At 45.3% G+C, this 15,550-nt stretch overlaps 1 long non-coding RNA gene across 1 annotated transcript; it reads left to right on the forward strand.

Moving 5' to 3' along the window:
* Window positions 1–724: 724 nt before the first annotated feature.
* Window positions 725–6,938, forward strand: LOC310896898. Its single transcript, XR_014581908.1, has 3 exons — window positions 725–1,452; window positions 2,418–2,521; window positions 5,206–6,938. It is a non-coding gene; the product is annotated as an uncharacterized lncRNA (long non-coding RNA).
* Window positions 6,939–15,550: the final 8,612 nt, after the last annotated feature.

Here is a 15,550-nt window from a genome sequence, read left to right on the forward strand (position 1 = left end):
TCATTTTGACCTGCAGGTATATTGCAGATTACTGTTTTCATGCTGCTAATAAATTTAAACATAAAAAAAAAGCAAAAAAAAAAGCTGTAACTTTATTGAAACTGATACCTGGTATTTCTGACATAACCTAAAAAGGTTTTGTGCCAATGATTTAAAATTGTGAAGTTTTATTGTGCTTTGGAACAAGAAGACTCATTGGCACAGTACCATAGCATTCCCTAAGGGAATCATCCACATTAACCACAGACACAGATAAAAATTTCTCAAGAGCAATCTCTATATGTTTTGCTGACCACAGAACACATGGAGGTAAAATGTCATGCATTAGCCCATTTAATAAATGGTTTCAAGTTATTGAAAATACCGAAATTAAAACTCTAGATTCAAAATCCTGGAGCTTGGGGAGCTGCAGATGGAGAGCTGAGACCCAGCAGCTACTCGGTGTTCCACAGACAGCGCTGACGTTACAATGCAATCATCTGATGTGACAGGGATCATATGCATTCCCAAAAGCAGCTCCTCGGGCTTGCAGTCCTTGAGCAGTCATAAAAATAAAATGTCTCTTGAGACATTTCAAAGATAAGGCTGGAGAGAAAAGGGCCATGTGGTTTGCAACGCTCTTAGATAAATCCAAAGTAACCCTCTCCTCCCATGACGCACCAAGATCATCCATAAGGTATCCAGTTCTCTTCATGGCAATGGACAGCCATGCTGCTCTGCCGGAGAAAAATAGAAGGAAAGTATTTGAGGCCTTGCCACTTTTCCACAAAAATGGATGTTTTCATGAAATACGCACCTTCACCCCTACCTCAGCAGCTTCTACCCCACAGGAGGATGGCCTCCCTTCAACATCCTGTCTCTGTCAGAAGGATCACAGACACTTTATGGAAGATTTACACAGCCTCGTCAGTTTGTGCCTTGAGGGCATCTGGTGTTTAGTCACACAATCCTGTGAAGGAGGCCTATTAGGCTCCCATTCTGCCAAGTTTGCTGCAATTAGTAGCGATGCTCCCGGGATCACGCTCTGATACGGTGTTTTCTGTTCCTCTGCCTTCCCTTTCCCACTTGGGCATCCTCCTCCTGCCCTCAGCAGTGCCGAGCACCATGGCAGGGGCCATCAGGAGTGGGCAGCCCCGTGGTGCCCCACCAGAGCTGGTGGTGCTGGTGGGGCCCTGCCATGCGGGTGCCCCCGGCATCGCCCTGGCGGCGCGGCTGGTTGCAGGAGCAGGGTGCGGCAGGCAGGGCTGAGGCGTTTGATCTGAGATCAGAGGTGGGGAAGGAAGCAAGGCCTCGCTTCAGTTCCCTTGCCAGCTGGGGTGGTTCATCCCTGCTCGCACCCGCAGCGATGAAAATCGGCATTTACATAACACTGGTGGTTCACCTTGGAAGCACTCTGATGGCATGAGCGAGGCCGGTTCTGAATGAAGTCGAGGGACACCTTGTCTGCCAGAGGTGAGTTCCTCTCTTTTTTAGGATAGCAGCTCAACCCACAGTGAGGGGCCGAGGATAACACAGCACTGGGGGGCAGCACCCACTTGCCTTGGTCCTCTCTACAAGCAAAGAATCCCCTAGCCACTTAGGACTGGAAAAGTTGATTTAAAGTGGTCCCAAAGCAAATCTCTGTCATTTGCCACCTCCCACATCGCATATAAAAGAAAACCTTCAAATGTTGTTCCTTCTTTTTTTTTTTTTTTAATTCATTAATTTATTTTTTTATTATTATTTTTCCAAAATCCTGGCTTCCTTACTTCTGCTATAGGGATCCTCAGAGGGCTGGGAAATGTGGGGAGCTGTGGCACTGCAAGCATCAAGTAGCAGAATCCTCAGCAATGGGAATGTATTTCATGTGAAATGCTGCTTGTGTTAATATCTCTTCAGCACAAATGCCTGTAAAAACACTCAAGGGACGAACTCTCTTTGTGAAAATTTCAATATCACTGCCTCTTTCTCAGAAGGCAAGAAAGGATTCCTTTCCATAATGGGAAGGAAAAGAGTGCGACATTCTGGATATTTCTAAAGGAGAAAAATAAACTTACACTGATTCAAAAGAAGTCTTTAAAATATCAACATTGTTTGGAATGTGGTCTATATGATAAATTTGTATATACACATAGAATTATCTACATATATAGAGAGATCTGCCTCTATGCTGTGTGTAGATGTGTCTATATAGACAGATGGAGATATCCAGAGTATAAAAAGGAAGCACACAGTACAAGTGTTAGGAGACAGCGTGGTATATCATAGGAGACCAGACTAAAAATCACAAACCCTGGGGTTAAAGCTTGGCTATTCCACTGAGTTTTGGTATCATCTTGCAGAAAGCACTTTATTTTCCTGTGTCTCTTTTTCACCGCTCTTCTTCATCTGCTTAAACTGTATCTCTAAGGACTCTCAATTGCCTTGTGTTTGTACAGAGCTTTTCACCATGGAGATCTCTAGGTGCTGCTACCATAATCCTCAGAGGTTCAATCCAGTTCTCTTTTAGAGGTCTGTCTGTAAATCTGGGAATGCAAAAGAGGTAAGTACATTCCCCATAGACCTAACAGCTTCCAGATTGCAAGTCTAACAGTTTCAGTTCCCTCTAATTTACAAATGACTGTGCTTTGAAATGTCAAATTTCAGAAACATTCAAGCAAAAAAATATATGCCTAGGTAAGATTTAGAAACAAGCAGCAAGCGCTTGTGCCCTTATTGATCGCAGACTTTCCCATTCTGCACCTCCGAACTAAATCAGTAAAAACTTTTTTTTAACAAGACCAAAATGAGAAGGTTCCCACGTCAAAACAGAACTATCAAGACAAGTGGGTTTTGCAGCACAGTCCCAGCCAGCAGGCTGATTTAATTGAGGCTGGTTTAAAGAACTGATAGTGGGAAGGATTTTTCATCATGACACAAGTCTTTTTGCTGGTATATCTTAGGAAAATGATTCATTAGGATTCAGCACCAGCTATTAGCTAGTTAGTATGCTTATTTAATTATCATTAAAAAGGAGAGAGAGAGTAGGAGCGTAATTGTGCAGCAAGCTCTTGCTAAGGGAGCATCAGGAACCCACTAGTCACCCACCCTCCCTACTTGTCCTGGGCAGGCAGGTAAGCTTCATCCTAGCTTTTTGGTGGAAGTGGTAATTTCCACCAGCCTTGACTGGGTGTGGATGGGGACAGCGCTCTCCCAGTTCTTCCAATGCCCATCCTCAGAAAAAAGAGCATCAGAGAAGTAGTCCTCCACCAACCGAGCCAGTTACCTAACCAAGAGCAAGGAAGCGGTAAGGGAAAGAGATAAGAGAATGGTTCACTTATATGAGTATTTTATCTCCAGTAATGATGTGCACATTGAAAGAATTTGCACATATGCTTTATAGGTAGGATATAGAAGTAAAGGGGAATTTATTTTTTCTTTAATGGATTCTTTCTCGATGCAAGGAAAGCAAAGATAATGGAGCATTTACCCAACTGCATTCTGCCCAACTGCATTCTGCCCACTACTTTATAAATCCCTTCAGGTATTTAAAATGTATGCTGTCAAAGACAGTGAAGGTAGACTGAAATTTGTTTGTTTGTAAGTGTATGTGTTTTCGATAGGGGAATCAAATGTTCATTGCGATTTAGGCATGATGCCTATTAGAGCACACTAGAGTATGAAAATGTACTATCTGCAGATAAGCAGTTCAGATCTAACAACAGACAATTCATTCTGTGTATTGATTGCTCCTCTGAACATTTTCTGTGAGGAATGCATTTTCTCCATAAAATAAAGAATAAAAACCTAACAATATGTATCTTCAAAATAGTGATTGTACATCACTGGGTGGAGAACAGCATAGATCAGTGTTTCCAAGATACACAGAGGGAGAAAAATCATTGCTCCACTGGAGAGCTCTGCTCAAAGTGTCATCTGCATTTGCTTTGTGGTTTGATTGAAACATCTTAATTTCTCTTGGAGTATCTCCTAAATTATTTTTATTCAGAGTAACTGTAATATCACCAAATGATATAGGCAAAAAAGGAGATAGCATATGCCCATATCTTTGTGTGCATATAGATGAATATGCATGTTCTGAATAGTGATATATAGTGCCTTAATGTAAGAGGGGATTAGAGGTTAAGATAACACACACCAGGGGGAAGAATACTACCTAATTTTCTGATACAAATGTATTCATTCTCTAAGGCCAGATATGGTGATGAAAAAAAAATGCAAGAAAAAAAAAGCATACACACCCTGTAGCTTACCCTACCTTATGGTAGCTTCTACTATGAAGACCAAAAAGAAATCATCCAAAACTCCACTCAAGTCTCAGGCTAATTCAGAACAGTCTGCACCTGCTTATCAGGTTAAATACATGTAAAGTGTTGGTAGCAGTCCTCTGCAGAGCTCGAACTGGCTCCCTCATCTGTCTAGCTCCTACCTCCAAGCCCACTTTCAGCCATGCTGCTGGAGCCCACCTCTTGCCAAGCTTCTCTGGAGCTCCCGGGCAGCCCCTGCACCTGCTCTGCAAGGCACTGCTGGGAGCAGCTGATCAGACAGCAGCCCTGACCAGCGCAGTATTCAGTAGCTCGCTGCTTGAAATGGTTTTAAACACCCAAGGAGTGCACTCAGGGAAGTGTCCATACCCCTGTCTTGCAAGCCAGACAGGGAGCAGAGGAGCATGGCAGCAGGGTGTCACCCTGGACACCTGAGCAGCTTTCCTTCTAGCTCGGGCGGGTGCCCAGCCTGAGGCCAGGACATCCTCTCCTTTGCCATAGGCAGGCGGAGCTTCTTGGCAGCTGAGGAAAGAGGGAAAGAGCCAAATACCAGCATGGGAGAAAGAAAGCAAACCTGTGGTAGCTTCCAAAAGAGTTTTGGAAGGTGTCGACAAACTTTGGTGAAGAATTCAAACTTTTTGCCAGAAGCAGAACCTCCCCTGTTCACGGCTGGGTGCTCCTTCCAGGCTAGCTCCCTGGTCTGCAGGCCAGCACACGTACAGTCATCCTCTCCTCTGCTGGAGCTCTTCTCAAAGGCAGCCATGAGAGCGAGACCTTTGCAGACACTTTGAGCGTGCCAGCTTGTTGTGATGGGTCTGTGTTGCACAGAAGGTTGGGCAGTAGGGGTTGGTCGCTTGGTCACTAAAGCGAGATAAGACATTTTCACTGTAATCATCCAAATCAAACACCGGACTCTGTTTGTTCAGATAATCTCCCTGCTACTGTCTCTCTTGATTAACAGCACAGCAGAGCTTGAACTGAAAGAAAACAAGACAGCATGAGAGAGAGAAGAAAGTCCTCCCCTTGCTTTTAATCTGCCTTTTCAACAACTTTGTATCTCCACCATCATCAGCACCATTCTCCAGGCAGACACAGATCCCCTGGTCTGTCCCCCACTGCCTAACTGCCGAAGTGCACTACAGCCTGGGGCAGGGGGAAAGAGCTCCCACAGTCCTCCGAAAGAGAAGGGACTGGCCAGTGCCAGAAGCCAGCACTTGTCTTGAGACATGGGCGATCGGACCCAAAAAGAAAGTTAAGCAGCATGTTGAGGAAAGAACCTACCTATGAAGAGTGGAGTATAAAATAAATAAATAATAAATAAATAAATAATAAAATGACAAACTGTCTTTCAGATTAACTTTTCTGGCTTGTGACAGGGTTCCTAACAATCACATCTCACATGGAACGACTCCAGGAGACCTGGGGAATGCATCTGTGATAAACGCTCTGTCTGAAGGTCAGAAATGACCAATCTGCCACCAGGATGGGTTCTATCAGAGAAATAAATGTGAGAAGAAATGGCAAAATAGCTGGGAAAATTGGTTTTGAGGGGAACATTGTTGCTAGAGCAAGGTTTCTCTTCCACTTTTACACCTGAATGCAAAAGTTTTTAAGCATTTTTTGAGAGGATCCTCATCGCTTAGTGTTGTTATCAGTCGATCTCAGTTTAATAGGATTTGGTGAGAACAAGGTCAGGGGTGTCCCAACAGTGGTATCCAATCCTTCAAATTGATGCTGACATACACAGCAGCTGAACATCCCCTGGTCAGATTTGTGATGGTGTGTGGAGCATGGAGGACCTTCTGACATCAAATCTTTACTAGTGCTTTGTCCTAGGGAAGTTTCACTTCCAGTATTTCCTATGTTCACAATAAGGAAATTTTAAAAAATCCTCCTTGTTACTCTTAACCTTCTCCCATTTTTTGACTTTGGGCAAATGGATGACTAGACAAGAGATGCAGGGCACAGTGGAGTACCTGCCAAGAGTGCTAGCAAGCACAGTTAGAGGGCAAGTCTCCCACAGCTGAACAGCTGGTTTTAAGCCAACTCTTTCAGCATTAGTACCACACAGAGCAAAAAAATACAGTATTAAAGTCCTTTCTCAGTGACCTAACAGATGTTGTTTTCAGTGTTTTCAACTCTGTCCCTGAGTTCCCCCTGCAACTTTTCCACTGACCCTCTAGCATGACCTTTGTAAACCACTTCAACATTCTGTTCCTGTGCTTCTCTCCCCACACTCTGTGTTTGGACTGCAAGCCCTGCCTGGTAGTGAGGGTGCACCTGGTAACACCCTTATATGCTGGGGAGATGCTAGAGACTCCATGGGACTGGTTTGGTGGACATGATTTGGTCTAATTTCTGTTCTGAGTGAACACAATCATATAATAATTAAGTTTGGAAAAGACCTCCAAGATCATCTGGTCCAACCATCCCCCTACCACCAATGTCACCCACTAAACCATGTCCCTAAGCACCACGTCCAACCTTTCATTGAACACCCCCAGGGACGGTGACTCCACCACTTCCCTGGGCAACCCATTCCAATGCCTGACTGCTCTTTCTGAGAAGAAATTTCTCCTAATTTCCAACCTGAAATTAAAAGTACTCATATATTTTAGGCTTTTATAAGCTTAAAATTGCCAAAGTTGACTTTCTGCAAAACTGAGCAACTACTTGCATGTGCAAGAAGGAGGACCCAGGGAACTACAGGCCTCACATCCATCCCCAAGAAGGTGATGGAGCAGCTAATCCTGGAAGCCATTTCCAGACACATGAAGGACAAGAAAATCAATAGGAGTAGTCAGCATGTATTCACCAAGGGTAAATAATGCCTGACAAACTTGAAAGACCTCTACAATTAAATGACTGGTTTTATGGGCACCATGTCCCACAAGATCATCATAGAGAGGCTGATAAAGTATGAACTACATGAGTAGACATTGAGGGGGACTGAGAACTGTCTGAAAGGTTGGGCCCATGGGGTGGTGATCGGTGGTGCAAAGTCTAGTTGGAGGTCAGTAACTGTCAGTGTTCCCAAGGTGTCAATAATGTATGATCCTGTTCAACACCTTTATTAATGATGTGAATGATGGAGGAGACTGTACTCTCGCCAAGCTGGCTGGTGACACAAAACTGGGAGGTGTGACTGACCTCCACCACAGAGAGGTGCTGCCATCCACAGAGACCTCAACAGGCTGGAGGAATGTGCTGACAGGAACCTCCTGAAATTCAGCAAGGGGAACTGTAAAGTCCTGCACCTGGAGATGAACAAGCCCAGGCACCAACACATGCTGGGGGTCACCCAGCTGGAAAGCGACTAGGCAGAAGAGGACCTAGTGGACACCAAATTGAACATAAGCCATCAACCTGCCCTGTGGCAAAGAAAGCTAATGGTATTCTGAGCTGCATCAAAAGAAGTGTTGCCAGCAGGTCAAAGGAGGTGATTTAAGCTGCCGGCCAGGAGCTTCTGAAGTCTCCATCTCTGTATTTTGAAGGCTACGGTATTTGGTGTGTTCAAACATCACACAACGTTTTTACCACCAGCTTCCAGCTGGGGGTGCCAACGTGACACGTCGTTTGCTGTAAACAGTGCAACTGACAAAAATACTGCCATGTTATGTCATGTCTTGAGTTGCTCAGCTCTTTCCTTTGTGCTTTGATATTATAGCTAAGCTGATCTATTGACTAACTGGTGCTGAGAGGATAAGTTCTGCTTAGAAAACTGGAGACAGGTTGTATGATTCAGCCGTGTTTAACCATAAGATCCTTGTGAATGACCCAGCTCTAATACATCTGCTTTTCTGGAATACCAAGGCACACCTCAGTCTTCAGTGTGTTCTGTGGCTAAGTCTCTTCCTGACCTTGGAAGAGGTAGAGAAGGAGGAATAAATCATGGAGGGGAGGAAGGCAATACATCATGGCTCCTCCTACATGCTACTGACTTGTGACACCAAAAAACAGATGTGCCTGGTATTGAAATGGGGAGATTTGGCATTATCCTATTCCTCTCTTACAGAAGCACCACTATGATTAACATAAACTTTTCATGATCAGGCACAGGAACATCCTGAATCTATACCTCAATGACGTGAATGGGTCACTTCACATGCCTTGGAGTTATGGTCCCAGGCTCTCTGCAGATCCATTGGCCTTGCTTACTTTCATTTCCTGTTCATGAGGTTTTCTTTCCCAGTCACAGCACTGGAACCCTGTCTGTGTTGTTAAAAGACCACAGAGATTCCAGAGATAAGCTAGTAGCTGAGGAGAATGACACAGCTACAGTAAATTGGCATGTATAAGCTATTACCAAAGTTGCTTCCAGTAATTTGCAGCCATTATCACAGCACCTTAGTTCAGTCTGGGAAGTACCATTACTAATGCTAGTCCTTGGAGAAAGATAACAAAAGAGATGAGCAATTCGCCAGCTCATATCTCCTTCATCCCAAATCCACCTGTTTAAATTCATCAGAGCACTGGCAAGCAGCTTTGTGCATTCAAGCCTTTCTACTAAAGTTCAGAAGAAATTGATATAAGACTTAAAATATAGGACTGATATTTTAACTCTGCAGTCATTATTTTGACTGATGTTTTCTGTACGTGTCCCCTGTTGAGGAAGACTCCTCTTAAGCTTCTGCATCATCTGTAGAGAAGAGATTATGATGTTACTTACTGGAAGAGGTTATAAAGATGTATATAGGAAGAATTTATACTGAGCCTCTGAATATCCTCCATTTAGGGACACTGGTGCTGGAAGAGATCATTGTTCCTCACCCACAAACCAGCTGCTCATCACCACTTCCAGCCAAAGGCTCCAACCTCCCTTGGTCTGCTAGCATGTGAGCCCTCTCCAGCCTTCCTTGGTCATAACAACCTGGTGTGGTGGTGTCACACTGGAAGACAGGTCAGCTCCACCACGCCACTCTCTCACTCCCCCTCTGCAAGAGAATAGAGGGAGACAATATAATGAAAAAAAGACTCATGGTCTGAGATAAAGAGAGGGAGATCATTCACTAATTACTGTCATGGGCAAAACAGACTCAACATAGGGAAATTAATTTATAGCCTATCACTAGCCGACTAGAGCCATGAGAAACTAAAAGCAAACCAAAACACCTTCCCCCCATCCACCCTTTTCCAACTCCTCCCTCCGAGAGGCACAGAGGAACGGGGAGTGGGGTCTGTGGTCAGTCTATAGCATTTTGTCTCCGCCGCTCCCTCACGGTCACTCTGCCCCTGCTCCACGCGGGGTCCCTCCCACGGGATGCCGTCCTTCCCGAACTGAGCCTGCGGGGGCTGCCCACAGGCAGCAGCTCTTCCAGCACTGCTCCCACACGGCTCCGTACCACGGGGTCCATCCATCCCCCAGGAGCAAACTGCTCCAGCACGGGTCCCCCACGGGCGGGCGGCAGCTCCCCCCAGACCCCCTGCTCCTGCGTGGGCTCCTCTCCACGGGCTGCAGCTCCGGCCCGGGGCCTGCTCCTGCGGGGGCTCTCCATGGGCCGCAGCCTCCTCCAGGCCACATCCACCTGCTCCACGTGGGCTCCTCCACGGGCTGCAGCGTGGAGATCTGCTCCGTGTGGGACCCATGGGCTGCAGGGGGACAGCCTGCTCCACCGGGGGCCTCTCCCTGCACAGGCCGCAGGGGAACTGCTGCTGCCTGCCTGGAGCACCTCCTGCCCTCCTGCTGCACTCACCTGGGGGGCTGCAGGGCTGCTTCCCTCACATGTTCTCACGCTTCTTCCCCAGCTGCTGTTGCATGGTGTTGTTTCCCTTCCTTAACTCTGCTCTCCCAGAGGCCCACCCAGCATCGCTCCCTGGCTCTGGCCAGCAGCAGGTCCCTTTTGGAGCTGTCTGGAGCTGGCTCTGGTCTGACATGGGGCAGCTGCTGGGCTGTGCCCACAGAGGCCACCCCTGCAGCCACTCATTACCAAACCCTTGCCATGTAAACCCAATATACATGAGTGTTCTGAAACCATTTTGTTTTATAACTTCAGGTTGTTTTGACCGAAGCAGGCAAAAGAAACATCTCTCCTGGCAGAGCAGATAGTGAAAAGCAGCTGGAGGAGACCCATGATGAGTCACTTCTGGATGCAAACAGAGCTGTTGGCTTATCCTGTATCAGGTTTGAATCTGTCACCATTCAGGGGAGGCATCAGTTTCAAGAGGCATCTAAACTGTGGTGAAGATTGAAAAAATGCTTTATCACAACCCCAGCAGCAACTAGTGGGCTAGGGCTCACATCTGAGCTTCACTTCTGGAGTATTATGGGCCTTATACCCAGAAAACTGTAACCATGATCTTAAACCAAATAACTACTGATATCTAGTAAATTCTTTCCAACTGCTGTCTTCCAGACCCACTTCTACTATCAACAATAAACAATATAGAACTACAACCTAGCAATAAATGAACAAAGCAAAACACCATTCTGCTCTCCTGTCACAGAACCACAAGACTCCCAAGGCAAGATGGCACCTCTGGAGTCACCAAGTCCAAGCCCCTGCTCAAAGCAGGATCAACTACAGGAGGTTGTTCAGGTATGTGTCCGGTCAAGTTTCAAATATCTGCAAGGATGGAATCTCCACAGCCTGCTTGCATAAGTTGTTCCAGGGCTCAATCACCCTCTTCCAGTAAGAAAGTATTTTTTCTTGTATTTAATTTCCTGTATTTCAATTTGTGCCCACTGCCCTTTGTCATTTCACTAGGCACCACTGAAAATAGCCTGGCACCTTTCTCTTTGCACTCTCTTTTCAGGTATTTATAGATCTTGATGCTATCCCCCTGGGCTTTGTCTTCTCCAGTCTGAGAAGTCCAGCTCTCTTGGTCTTTCCTCATACGAGAAATGTTCCAGTCCCTTCATCACTCTAGTGGCCCTTCGCTGGAGTCTCTCCAGTATGTCCATGTCTTTCTGGTACTGGTGACCCCAATACAGGATCTAGTACTCCAAATGTGTCTCACCAGTGCTGAGTAGAGGAGAATGATGACTTCCCTTTACCTTCTGGTGATGCTCTCTGACTAATGTAGCCCAGGAGGCTGTTGGCTTTCTTTATCACAATGACACGTTGTTGACTTATGTCCAACTTGGTATTCATCGAGACTTCCAAGTGCTTTTCTGCAAATCTGTATTCTAGCCAGTTGACCCCAGCATATACTGGTGCATGAGGTTATTTCTTCCCAGGAACAAGGTTTGGCTTTTCCCTTTGTTGAACTCCATGAGGTTTCTGTCATCACATTTCTCCTTCCTTGGAGATCTTCAAAAGCCACCTGTACATGGTCCTGGGCAACCTGCTGTGGGCACCCTTACATGAGTGGGTAGGGGGTTGGACCAGATAACCTCCAGAGGTCCCTTCCAAAATCAACCATTCTGTGATTCTGTGATTCTCCAACCTGTTGACACCCCACTGAATGACAGCACACAAATATCTGGTGTGTCAACCACTCCCTCCAGCTTTGTGTCATTGGCAAATAATCTGAAGATACCCTCTGTTCCCAGCATTCAGGTCATTAATGACAATGTTAAACAGTACCGGTGCCAGTATCAACTCCTGGGGTACCCCATTAGTGACTTCCATCCAGTTGGACTTTCTGATGTTGATCATATTCCCTCAAGCTGTTCAACTGAGTCAGTTTTCAGTCTACCACACCGATCATTTATCTATTCTGTACTTCATCAGTTTGTCAAGAGGTTATTATGGGGAACAGTGTGGAAAGCATTACCAAAGCCAAGACAAACAACATCCACAGCTCTAATCTCATCCATCATGCCACACATCTCATTACAGGTGGCTATCTGGTTAGTTAACCGTGATTTCATTGTAAATCTATGATGGGTACTCCTAGTCATCTGCTTGTTCTTCACATGTCTGGAAATTTTTTCCAAGAGTATTTGTTCCATCACTTTCCCAGGGAAAGTTGTGGTGATGCTGACCAGCCTATAGTTCCATGGATCCTCCTTCTTACCCTTCCTGTAGATAAGAGTGACGTTTGCTTTCTTCCTGGTCTCAAGAACCTGATCCTATAGCCATGATCTTTCAATAAAATTGGGAGAGGCCTCACAATAACATGGGACAGATCCTTCAGCATTCTTTGTCCTGTTGGTGATGGAATACTGGGTACACAGACATGTACAGTCTTTTGTAGGCTCAGATAAAGGTGAGTTTAATGTTGATGTAGAGTGTGCCATTGCCCCTTCTGCTTTCTCAATCTTTCTCCCAGTCTTCTCCCTGTTAATCTGCCTGATGGAGAGCAAATCTGTACTCCTCGAGCACCTACTGATATCTATGTCAGAATCTGAAAATAGGATTGCAGCAGTTCTTCATATGCTTTAACCAGGGCACCCTAGATAGCTTTGGTACAGATGATGTTGCAGCCATCACAGTGGAAAGCTTGGTGAGGTCTGCCAAACCTACCTAAGTAATTCTCCAACTGTTTTATCAGGTGTAGAGCTGCATAATTGTTTAGTAATTGTGATGGATCTTGCAGAATGAAGAGGCTAGTGATAGATGATGTAGAAAGAGATAGACTTCAATTGGGCGTTTACAGTGTGTTAATGATGGAGAACAAAAAGGAGCTACTACCTTTGCTTTTTGTCACATTGATAAGTGAATCCCAGATAGATGGCCTGATTTGTTTAAGGCCCTACCGTAGGACTGTGGCAGAGCTAGAACTGTGTTCAAATTTCCTAAATCCCATTCAAGTGGTATAGTCAAAGCTCAGTGACAAACTGTTGTCAGTTTTCAAAAATATTAATGATTTCCAACACCAGATTCCTGTGAGTCCAGCATAAGGCATGTTGAAGATACCTGGTTTTCAGAACATGGGTTGCCAAGAGTTCTCAGCTGGGACATAGGAAAACTTAGCCATACAAAATTAATAGTTGCATTTAAAATTCTTGGACAAATTGCTCTTTTTTCTATAGCTGCAGAACCTTTAGTTCCACTGTATTAATATTGTTCTGTTTTTTTGTTTGTTTATGGTCTGGGGCTGCCTTAAGAAAGATAAATGAGAAAAGCACTTTGCTTCACATGCCTAGAGTGCTCTTGCCATTAGTCTGTTAATGCATACTTGAATACTAAAACAATTGACCACGTTTATCACTAAGTAGAACCTGAAGGCCACGATAAAAACAAGGAACTACAGTATTCCTGGCTGTAATGTTTAGTTGCCATGGTGATATATTTGGACAGTGAATACATTTGTTGGTCTCTCTTCCCTGCAATGTGGCACACAGAGAGAACCACGCAGTCTCTATTTGGGGGATCATTCAGCACATTTGGTGACTGCTTTGCTTGAGAAGGAACAGAGGGTTGGACCACACGTGATGCTTCAGAAAGTATTAATAAGATGGCTTCCTTGTGTTGTAGTCAAGGATCTGGGACTGATTCAGTTCCACAGCCTTCCCGTGCCCAGTTCATGTGCCACATCAGCTGGACAAGCTGCATCTCCCCACGTCCCTGTCTGCAGGATGGTGATAATGATGCTGCTCTCCCTTACCAGTGTTGCCTGTTTATTGGAGAGTGCATTGTCTCCTACTTTCTATTTACATGTGAACATTCATTCTTTTTTGGGTTCTAGCATCTATGTTGTAAGGGTGTATTAATATAAGGGCATAATCATTATAGAGCTATACTAAAATATCAATAAATGACATTTCTGCACAAGAATCTAAAAAGAATTGGAGAAAAGTGAGCAGAGGGCACAAGAAATCCTTCATTTGTTTTGACCTATGGTAGCTGAGAGTGGAAACATACTTTGGTATCTTCTTATATATGCACTCAGAGGAAGCACAACCAAAATGACAGTGTAGCTGGTATGGCTATGGGCTTAAGATAGGCCAGTAGGGATTCAGCTATTTATTTTCTAATGGTTGTTCTGTAGCTTGTGTTTGAGCTAAGACTCTCACAGGAGTCTTCAGTCTGTTGCCAGTGGGGCAGGTTTCCAATTCTTTGCAGCCATCACACAAGAAAAGAAAAAGAAAAAAATGAAGGTAGAAAAGCAGAATCAGAAACCGGTTCTGGCTCCTCAGGATGCATCGATGGCAGCTGATCTGAGAGGTACAGCTAGGACTCTCTGCATGGGCTTATTCTACAAAGGCTCACAGATGGCCTTACCCTGAGCCCACCCTTCAGCTGTGGACAAGCATCCACCCCAGACAGCTGTGCTGGCTGAGAGAGCTCCAGCTCATCAGGTCTTGACGAAGGCCGCCTTCTCTCTTCAGCAGGCAGGGTCACGCATGCTCCCTCCTTCACTCTGGGTGCAGCATGGGGACAAGCTTTGGTCACGGGCAGATGTCCCCACAGGGGAAGTGGTGGCAGCGGTTGCTCCTCTGCCAGTTGTGCCTCTCCAGCCAGCTGCAACCCCCCTTCAGTCACACTGAGTTTGTGTAAACGGTATTCCAGAGGTTCACTGTGTGCAGCAAAAGCAGGGTGCTGGCTGTAACTTCAACATATGTCCCAGCTGGCTGCTGAGCATGCAACTGCAGTCGAAAACACCCAGGGAAAGTGTTTTGCCCAGCAATGTATTCCACCAGCATAGCCATTTTTTCAGTGAAGGCCCCTGCATGCTGCCTTGTGCTCCCCCAAAATGTCCCAATTAAAACCCATGGCCCTGCATGCCATCTAACACGACTCACCTTGAGTAAAATCAGGGAGTGATTTAGTGATAGGTGGTGCAGGCTGGGGCAGATCCTCCTGTCCTTATTCACTGTGAATTGCGCCGTAGGCAGTTATAGTACCAGGGAAATCAATGGGATAATGAATACTAATTAGCGGCAAGTCACAGTGGGAGAATCTGGGAGAACATCTGTCCTTGCCCCAGGAGTAGGAGTTCCTCGGGTCCCTGCCATTGTCACGCAGTTTGGGGACCCTCATGGTCCTGGGGAAAGCAAGATTTTGAATATTTACAAGCAGCATAGGAATTGGCCCCCAAAATCACTTTCTCATCAGTTTCACTAAGCTCTAATTATAATGTAAATTGAAAAATTGGAAGGAATTCAGAGACGAGCAACAAATACGATTAAGGGGATTGGAGGATTGATTTATGAGGGAAGATTAAAAGACCTAAGAATTATGCAGTTTGACTAAATGATGACCGTGGGCCTGATCTTGCAAACTTTTCCCAGACATGGCTTTCCACATTAAAGAGGAAGCGTGATTTAAAAATATCTACCCTGTTCTCCAGTGAGAAATTTTGCAGATCAGTATTCCAAGCTAGGGTAGAGGGAAGCGTTAGTTTTCATCTTGCAGCAGCGAAAGCTAAAATTTCCAGTGTCAAAGATCAAGGAGTGCTTGCAATTTTTTGTTCGGGTT

The sequence above is a fragment of the Anser anser genome (assembly GCF_964211835.1).
Source record: "Anser anser genome assembly, chromosome: 1".
Taxonomy (NCBI): Eukaryota; Metazoa; Chordata; class Aves; order Anseriformes; family Anatidae; genus Anser; species Anser anser.